The 9,082-nt window shown below is 36.1% G+C and overlaps 3 long non-coding RNA genes across 3 annotated transcripts; 1 reads left to right on the top strand and 2 right to left on the bottom strand.

Moving 5' to 3' along the window:
- The first annotated feature begins 521 nt into the window (after positions 1-521).
- On the top strand, positions 522-2,092 carry LOC107565334 (uncharacterized). The gene is made up of 3 exons (XR_001606360.1): positions 522-703; positions 787-846; positions 949-2,092. It is a non-coding gene; the product is annotated as an uncharacterized lncRNA (long non-coding RNA).
- A 3,594-nt stretch (positions 2,093-5,686) lies between these two features.
- Positions 5,687-6,444, bottom strand: LOC107565319 (uncharacterized). Its single transcript, XR_001606356.1, has 3 exons — positions 6,422-6,444; positions 6,202-6,337; positions 5,687-5,964 (listed from the first exon to the last, which is right to left on the bottom strand). It is a non-coding gene; the product is annotated as an uncharacterized lncRNA (long non-coding RNA).
- A 665-nt stretch (positions 6,445-7,109) lies between these two features.
- Positions 7,110-7,884, bottom strand: LOC107565326 (uncharacterized). The gene is made up of 3 exons (XR_001606357.1): positions 7,716-7,884; positions 7,262-7,346; positions 7,110-7,168 (listed from the first exon to the last, which is right to left on the bottom strand). It is a non-coding gene; the product is annotated as an uncharacterized lncRNA (long non-coding RNA).
- Between the last annotated feature and the right edge of the window lie 1,198 nt (positions 7,885-9,082).

The raw sequence follows: 9,082 nt of genomic DNA, 5'->3' as shown, positions 1-9,082 counted from the left end.
TAGGATGGCTCTGGGGTGAGTAAAACACAGCCTAATTAAAATTTTTGGGTGAACTAACCCTTTAATAATAAATGTTCCTTATGCACCGAATCAGTATATTAGAATGATTTCTGAAGGATCAAGCAACACAAAAACTGTATTACCCGCTGACTGCAATGATAGATCTTGGAATAGCCAGGACAATTTTATTCTAACTCCGACTGGATTCGTCTGAAAGAAGAAAGTCATATACACCTAGGATGGCTCTGGGGTGAGTAAAACACAGCCTAATTAAAATTTTTGGGTGAACTAACCCTTTAATAATAAATGTTCCTTATGCACCGAATCAGTATATTAGAATGATTTCTGAAGGATCAAGCAACACAAAAACTGTATTTACAAATTCAGCATTGCCATCACAAGAATAAATTATATTATACAAATTTTAAAATAGAAAAGTTATGTTTTAATTTAATAATATTTCACAATATTGCTGTTTTGACAGTATTTTTCATCAAATGCAGCCTTGTTGATCATATGAGATCCATAAAATCTTACAGACCCCAAACTTTTGAACAGTAATGTACATTAAAGGACATAAATTACACGCTTTTTTCTAGTGATTTTACTTATCATATACTGAATAATGTGTCTTTTTCGCCTATAGACACGCAGATCCATAGAGAAGTTATTGGAGTGGGAAAACAGCAGATTGTATCACAAGGTATTTTCAAGGTTGCTTGCTTGTTTGCTGTTTGTATTTTCCTGTCTGGTGCTAATTTTACTACATGCCCTCTGTTCATTTAGTTGTGTTTGCATTGGAGGCTCAGCAAAAGGAAGTGTGACACGAACAACATGATGGAATATGTAAGCCAACTACAAACACGCCCTGATCTAATTGCACAGTGACTGTTTCAAATACAATAAACCGTGAAATGCGTAATTTCACATTCTCTGTCCTTTTTCTAGGTAATCCTAATAGAGTTTCTACCCAAGATTCCCATCTTCAGGCCGGATTAGCAGTGGCGGGCTGGAGCTCATCCCACCGGCGTGGTCTTCCTGAGGTGCCTTTCTCCGGTACTGTCATGGTCTTATCATGTGGCCTCGTCCTTTTTCCCTCCACACTCTGAGCAAGAGACTCCCCTCACGTCCGAGCGCCACTTACAGCACTCCTCACGAGAAAGCACTGTTTACAACACACACATACATACGCACAGACCGTTTTGGTTTTGCAAGCGCATGAATACACACAGAGAGACCTTTACTGTCACATGACTACACGAAGTCTGCGGGGAAGCCACGGGAAGTAACTTCTGAAGCTCCAAACTGGAACGTCTACTATACGTTAATCAGATCACACAGACTGCGCAGTGTGCACTAGCTAAGTGACGTCCTGTTGCCGACACTGTGGAACGGATCAGTGCAGAATGGCTTGAAGAAGCGACAACTGTAGAATTAAAATCTTTTATTGTATTAATTAAAAAAAAGATGGATGTTAGGAATGATTGATACGGATTTTCAGTTAGCCGAGAGCCAAATGGACACGGTCAATGCACAATACATAGTTCCCCATCTCTCCTTCTTACAAATGATCATCTATATACAAAGACAATCAAACACTGACTGTGCCACGCACCATCTAGACTCTGACAGGACTTTGGAGTCTAGTTGAAGTCATGGACCTGATGTGGTCCAGGTGCACCTATTGGTAGTGATGCAGCACAGATTAGATTTGTTTTGCTGTTTTTGAGTATTTTTTTATCCTTGTTTACTTGCTCAGTTTAAAAAGAAGAGCAGCAAATGTTTGTTTCTTGATTTGTGTGTGTGTGGGTGATTTATTTCTGTCTGTCCCCAAGATATTTTGTTTGTCATTTGGTTCACAAGTGAGACAAATCAACTTTCTCACAATTTTGTTTGGTTAAAGTTAAACAGTTCATTAAAACAAATTATTGGGGGGTCAAACTAAATAAAAAAAATAGTTATGTTTTTTTGTTTGTTTGTTTTTTATATATATGAACCCACAAATATTGGCGTTTCTCCAGGACAGAAATACTTTTTATTTAAAGGGGTCCTATTACGCAACTTTAGTTAGTCAGTAATGTTGTTGTTTGAGCATAAAAAAGATCTGCAAAGTTACAAAGCTCAAAGTCCACTTCAAAAGGAGATATTCTATTTAACAGAAATCACTTTTCAAAAACTACAACGAGCGACTCGTTTGGACAACAACGCATATTTTCCGGGATTTGTGATATCACAAATATTGACGAATGGGACGAGACCTGGTTGAGCTGCACTAGAGAAGGCAACGAGTGTTATCACTATGTCGGAGACACACTAGCTTTCCCAAGGCAGATGAACTTAGAGTGATTACAATCATCCGGGTTTAAATCGCGCTCAAATTGATTTGATACTGATGCAATATTTACACTGAAGCTAGCATGGTAAGGGGCATGACATTTCCCGACCAGGTGCCGAGTGGTGCCAATCACAATGCACACTGGCCCAGCTAACCAATCACAGCACATTTCGTATTTCATAAGGCGGGCCTTCATTTGATACAGGAACTATTCGAGTCATTCATGCCAGACTGGGGAGAGTGGTGTTGTAATAATGTAAAATATGTGAAAAATAATGTGTTTTTCGAACAACCTAGTATGAAAGCCTGTTCTAGTACACCCCCAAAACAAAATCAAGTCTTTGTAAAAGAGCATAATAGGACCCCTTTAATATTTTTTTGTTTTTTCATCGATTCAATCCTGGGTCAGGTGTTCTATGCAGGCATTTTCTCTTAGTGGAATATATTTGTGTAAATGTATCCAATTGTAGGTTAATAAAACAGTTACATCCCAATACTCTTAAGACAATTGGTCCTATTAGACCTCAAAACTTGCAATTTATGAAGTGTGTATGTGTGTGTGATTAGCGATATTATTACTGAAATTACAATTCTTTATCTCTCATCTGATGTCATCCCAAATCCCAGGGACATCGTTTTTATTTTTCAAAAAATAATTTCAGTGTATTTATGTACAATGTGTGTACAGAAATAAAATATGCCCAACTTGATATTTGTGTTTCTTTCCCCCCCCCCATTCAATTATGATTGTTGTATGCCTACTGTATATTGTGATGTCTGTTTAAATTCAAAGGGTTTAATGTCAAATTATTTTACCATAATTATTGTGGTGTAGTCTGTCTTAGCAAAACTGTATCTGCTAATAATTGCTCATACTTCTGATTGGGGGGTTATGAATCTCAGGTATTAAAGAGAACATAACTCATTCTTGAAACAAATGTGCCGCTGACCTAATGATTCCTGCGATTGTAATTATGAAATGACAATCAGGGACAAACTTCATACAGTTTTGTAGACGGTAATATCAACTTCATGATGTGCTAAAAACTCAAAAATACTAGCAACTGGACTGCAGTGCTAATGGAACTTTGGGACCAGTTCAGTGTGTGCATAAGCACCAATCTTCCAGGAATGTTAAAAAATAAAAAATAAAGTTAAAAAATCTTGCTATTATTAGATAATGTATTAAAAGAATAGTTCACCTTCAGTTGGTCCCCATTGACTTTTTTTTTTCTTTCAGTTTTTCTCCATACTATTAAAAAGTCAATGGGCATCAGCAACTGAGGGTGAAATATTCCTTTATGCTGCACAAAGTTTAAAAATAAAAATGGTCTTTAACTAAATTAAATAGGTACACAGTCAATGACAGACATTTCTCAGACACAGTTAGACATCTGTATTGTAAAAGACATCAGTTGCAGACAACGGTTCTAGAAACAGTGTTGAAGCAGCTCTCATTCCTCCCATGTGTCTCCATATATATTCTTCTTCCCTGTTTACCAAAAAAAAAAAAATATGAATAATAATACATAAAAAATATATCAAAACGTTTTCTAAGCTATTATATGTAAACACTATTCTTACTTACAGAAATACAGAACATAATTTTTATATAACTTTAGATAACATCAGAATTAGCAAGTTGATGAAAAAATTATCACAAGTGACAGTAAAAACGTATAATGTTAAAAATATTCATTTTTGATCTTCCTATCAGAGAATCCTAAAAAAAAAAGTTTCCACAAAAATATTAAGCAGCACCGTTTTCAACATTGATAATAATTTAACTCTTTCCCCGCCAAACACAGAATTTTCTGGGTTTCTGCGTTCTCACTGGTATATGCTCGAGGGGCGCTATTACGCATCTCCTGAATGAGTCCAGAATGTCCCGATCAAAAACATAAACGAGGAAGATGCAGAAATGAGCGATCGTGTACTAAGCGGATGCATATGAAAAATAATGCGATCATCAACAATAAACAGCATTTAAAGGCAAACTGGGAAATGTTAGAGTGAAATGTGAAATGATCCAGGAAGTGGCAATGGACTGTGCATGATTTGGGGGTGCTGATGGAAGCGATCTACTGAATCTTTGCTTTGATCATCGTATTGAATATGATCCAGATGTAGTATTTGGTAAAAATGCAATTTTCTCAGCTTTTTGCTCAAAATTTCTCAGCTTTTTTTAAAGAAACTTTCAAGTGTTGATAAAAAAATAATGCTTTAATACCATAATACCATTTTTTTTTAATGGTAGAGGCTCTGTTCAGATATGCATACAACAAAATATTTTGGGGGTCATGAAATTTTTGTGAATGTGATCAAAAATGCTGGCGGTGGCTGGCAACTCTTTTCAAAAACGCTGGCGGGGAATGAGTTAACTTACCTGTAATTTGAGTGTCATATTGAGCTGCTGAGGGCATGGGGTCACTGTTAGTGAAATCGCTAGAATAGGACAATGACTGATTCCTCTGATCATCAAGTTGAAAGGCCGGCTCAAAATCAGTTTTGTTTGGATCACTCATTTCCGGGTGCTTATGGGTAAACCTGAAAAAAAAAAATGACAAAAAAAACTATGTGGGAAAAATCCTTTTTTAGTTACCAAACAGTTTTGACAACGATTTTGACCACTGTTTGAAAAGAAAAAAAAAGAAGAAGCATTTTTCAAAATATCTTCTGTGGAACATAAAAGAATCCTTTGAGAATTTGGGAATGCTAGTGGCACAGAAATGGCACACTACACTTAAATGTTGCATGTTCCTGTTTGCTCATGTTGTGCTCACACTGGTGGTTGGTGGTGCTGTCTCTGTCTCAGTGCCTCCCCCAGTGGCGAATTCTCCAAGCTCTTAAATTTCTCCTGGCATGTTTCCCCGCCAAACACAGAATTTTCTGGGTTTCTGCGTTCTCACTGGTATATGCTCGAGGGGCGCTATTATGCATCTCCTGAATGAGTCCAGAATGTCCCGATCAAAAACATAAACGAGGAAGATGCAGAAATGAGCGATCGTGTACTAAGCGGATGCATATGAAAAATAATGCGATCATCAACAATAAACAGCATTTAAAGGCAAACTGGGAAATGTTACAGAGTGAAATGTGGAGGTGAAATGTGAAATGATCCAGGAAGTGGCAATGGACTGTGCATGATTTGGGGGTGCTGATGGAAGCGATCTACTGAATCTTTGCTTTGATCATCGTATTGAATATGATCCAGATGTAGTATTTGGTAAAAATGCAATTTTCTCAGCTTTTTGCTCAAAATTTCTCAGCTTTTTTTAAAGAAACTTTCAAGTGTTGATAAAAAAATAATGCTTTAATACCATTTTTTTTTAATGGTAGAGGCTCTGTTCAGATATGCATACAACAAAATATTTTGGGGGTCATGAAATTTTTGTGAATGTGATCAAAAATGCTGGCGGTGGCTGGCAACTCTTTTCAAAAACGCTGGCGGGGAATGAGTTAACTTACCTGTCATTTGAGTGTCATATTGAGCTGCTGAGGGCATGGGGTCACTGTTAGTGAAATCGCTAGAATAGGACAATGACTGATTCCTCTGATCATCAAGTTGAAAGGCCGGCTCAAAATCAGTTTTGTTTGGATCACTCATTTCCGGGTGCTTATGGGTAAACCTGAAAAAAAAAAAATTAAAAAAAAAAACTATGTGGGAAAAATCCTTTTTTAGTTACCAAACAGTTTTGACAACGATTTTGACCACTGTTTGAAAAGAAAAAAAAGAAGAAGCATTTTTCAAAATATCTTCTGTGGAACATAAAAGAATCCTTTGAGAATTTGGGAATGCTAGTGGCACAGAAATGGCACACTACACTTAAATGTTGCATGTTCCTGTTTGCTCATGTTGTGCTCACACTGGTGGTTGGTGGTGCTGTCTCTGTCTCTGTCTCAGTGCCTCCCCCAGTGGCGAATTCTCCAAGCTCTTAAATTTCTCCTGGCATGTCTTCATGTATGACATCTTCCCTCCCAGGTAGCCAAAAACACCAGCAACTAACACATATTTAACACATCGATACATACTTTTAATATTCAGTCTATCAATTATTCATCTCAGTAAGAGTAAATTGTACTCACAAGCAACTTTGGGCAAAGATCACTGTGTCTGTCACGCGACTCTGTTGCCCTTTCGGGCTTGAACTGATGGTAAAACTAACGACTTGATATTTACTTTGAAAGCTGAAGCTGCGATTATGGTAAGCGGCGTTACATTTCCGACGCGTGCTTGTGGTGTTCGGCCAATCACAATGCACTGGGTCAGCTGGCCAATCAGAGCAGACTGCGCTTGTCAAAGGAGGGGGCTTTGTTGAAAACAACGTGTTTAAGAGAGGCGGTGCATAGAGGACCTACAATAATGTACAGTATTTGAAAAATAATGTGTTTTTTGAACATTAAAGCATGTCAACATATTCTGTTACACCAAATACACAAAATAATGTTCTTTAAAATAGCATCATATGACCCCTTTTACATCAATTAGGCTCATCCAAGGCCACATTTATTTGATTAAATATACAGTAAAACAGTAATATTGCGAAAAATATTACTACAATTTAAAATAACTGTTTTGAATTTTAAGTTCCATTACTCATCTTAAATGTCACATGCTCCTTCGGAAATCATACTAATATGCTGATTTAATGCTCAAGAAATATTTCTTATTTTTATCAGTGCTGAATTTTTTTGTGCGCGTGAAAACTGGTAAAAAAAAAAAATTCAGAACACCATTTATTTGAAATATGTTATCCTATGCATAAAGTATAAACCCACCTCTAGAGATAAGGAACTGAGTGAAGGCCATGCTGATGGCAGATATGGGGAGTGCTGTAGGAAAGTAAAGAAAGAAACATCATTCACTTATGATTTCAACAAAACCACAAGCAAGATAATGAAAATAAGCACTGGACATCCACTCACATCTGTACCAGAAGCTTTCCTGATTACACTCCCTGAACATGCTCCTCTCCTCCTCTGTGGGGATGTAGTCAATTCCTACGGGACCCTACACACACACACACACACACACACACACACACACACACACACACACACACACACACACACACACACACACACACACACACACACACACACACACACAAAATACTCCCATTATTATTATTATGACGATTAGGCTAAATAGCACTTAAGACTTTTTTTTAAACCCCTCAAAAATATCACAATGATAAATGTCCAAAAACATAATATTACAATGGTAAGACAGGTGAGATGTAGCATGCATTCATGCATAAGCAGGTCTACTGGATATGTTAGACTACAGACCAGCTGCATTCAGCATTACAGTGCATAACCTGGCAACATCACTCTATCATTTTCTGTCTTTATAGGTGGTGCCTGTTACCAAACACACCACGACTGCATTTCCTGGCCGTTCAGGGTCGGCTGGAGACGGCTGGGACATTGTGCATCCGACGACTTTGGCTGCAGTACAGTCGCTCTCCAGTCACGCGACTCACGCTTACGAATGTCAAATCCACTGGAACCTTCTTCCTCGACTGTGCTGCAGGAGCTCATGGGTAACCAGCCTTCAGTGCCACCATGCGGTTTGACATGGAATAGCAACAGATGACTCTTCAACTTGTTATACAACTCATTTCTCAAAATATAAATAAACATTTTAAAGCCGTAAACTAAATATAACAAATTCACAATATTTTTTTTTTAAAGTGAATGTAGTCTACATATCAGTCTTATCAAACCACATTTACTAACAGTGAGATTTTTTATGTTTTTAAAGAAGCCTCTTCTGCTCACCAAGCATGCATTTATTTGATCCAAAGTACTGCAAAAACAGTAAAGCTTTGAAATATTTTTTCAAATGATTTAAAATAACTGTTCTCTATTTTAATTTATCTTAAATTTAATTTATTATTATTATTATTATTATTATTATTATTATTATTATGTTGAAAACAGCTGAGAATAATTTTTCAGGTTTCTTTGATGAATAGAAAGTTCAGAAGAACGAGATTTATCTGAAATAGAAATCTTTTGTAACAGTATATCATCACTTTTCGTCAATTTAAAACATCCTTGCTAAGTAAAAGTATTCATTTCTATAATTTCTATATTTCAGATAAATGCTGATCTTTGGATCTTTCTATTCATCAAAGAATCCTGAAAAAATGTACTGTAACTGTTTTAAATAATAATAATAATAACAACTGTTTCTTGAGCAGCAGATCAGCATATTAGCATGATTTCTGAAGGATCATGTGACACTGAAGACTGGAGTAATGATGCTGAAAAGAAGAGAATTCTTTAAAAACATGAACAAATTCTAAACATTTTGACTGGTAGTGTATAACATATAATAACCTATAAGCTATAACACATGACATAGACACAGTTCACATTTACCTTCTGACAGTCCCTTACTCTTCCATGATCAAACATTTGATTATGAATGAATAAAGATGGCATAATGGTTTCAAGCTGATTTTCAGTCCTATCTATTTAATTGTCTTATAAACTTTACAGTATACAATGTTAACGAAACCATTTTGCATATCCCTTGTTTATGTGAGTAGCTATTTTGTTTTTTCTTTGAGTGAGTCGACATTGTGTGATACAGAAAATATAAGCACAATTACCTAATAAACTATTAAAAATAAGTGAAAGTAGTAATTGGCATAAAGTTGAAATAAAACAAAATATTAAAATCCAAATAAAATTAATTAAAGCTATATAGAAATATTAAATATATATATATATATA

Source organism: Sinocyclocheilus grahami, unplaced genomic scaffold, assembly GCF_001515645.1.
Source record: "Sinocyclocheilus grahami isolate Dianchi unplaced genomic scaffold, SAMN03320097.WGS_v1.1 scaffold25.1, whole genome shotgun sequence".
Lineage (NCBI taxonomy): Eukaryota > Metazoa > Chordata > Actinopteri > Cypriniformes > Cyprinidae > Sinocyclocheilus > Sinocyclocheilus grahami.
This window is presented reverse-complemented; position numbering and strand designations above follow the sequence as displayed.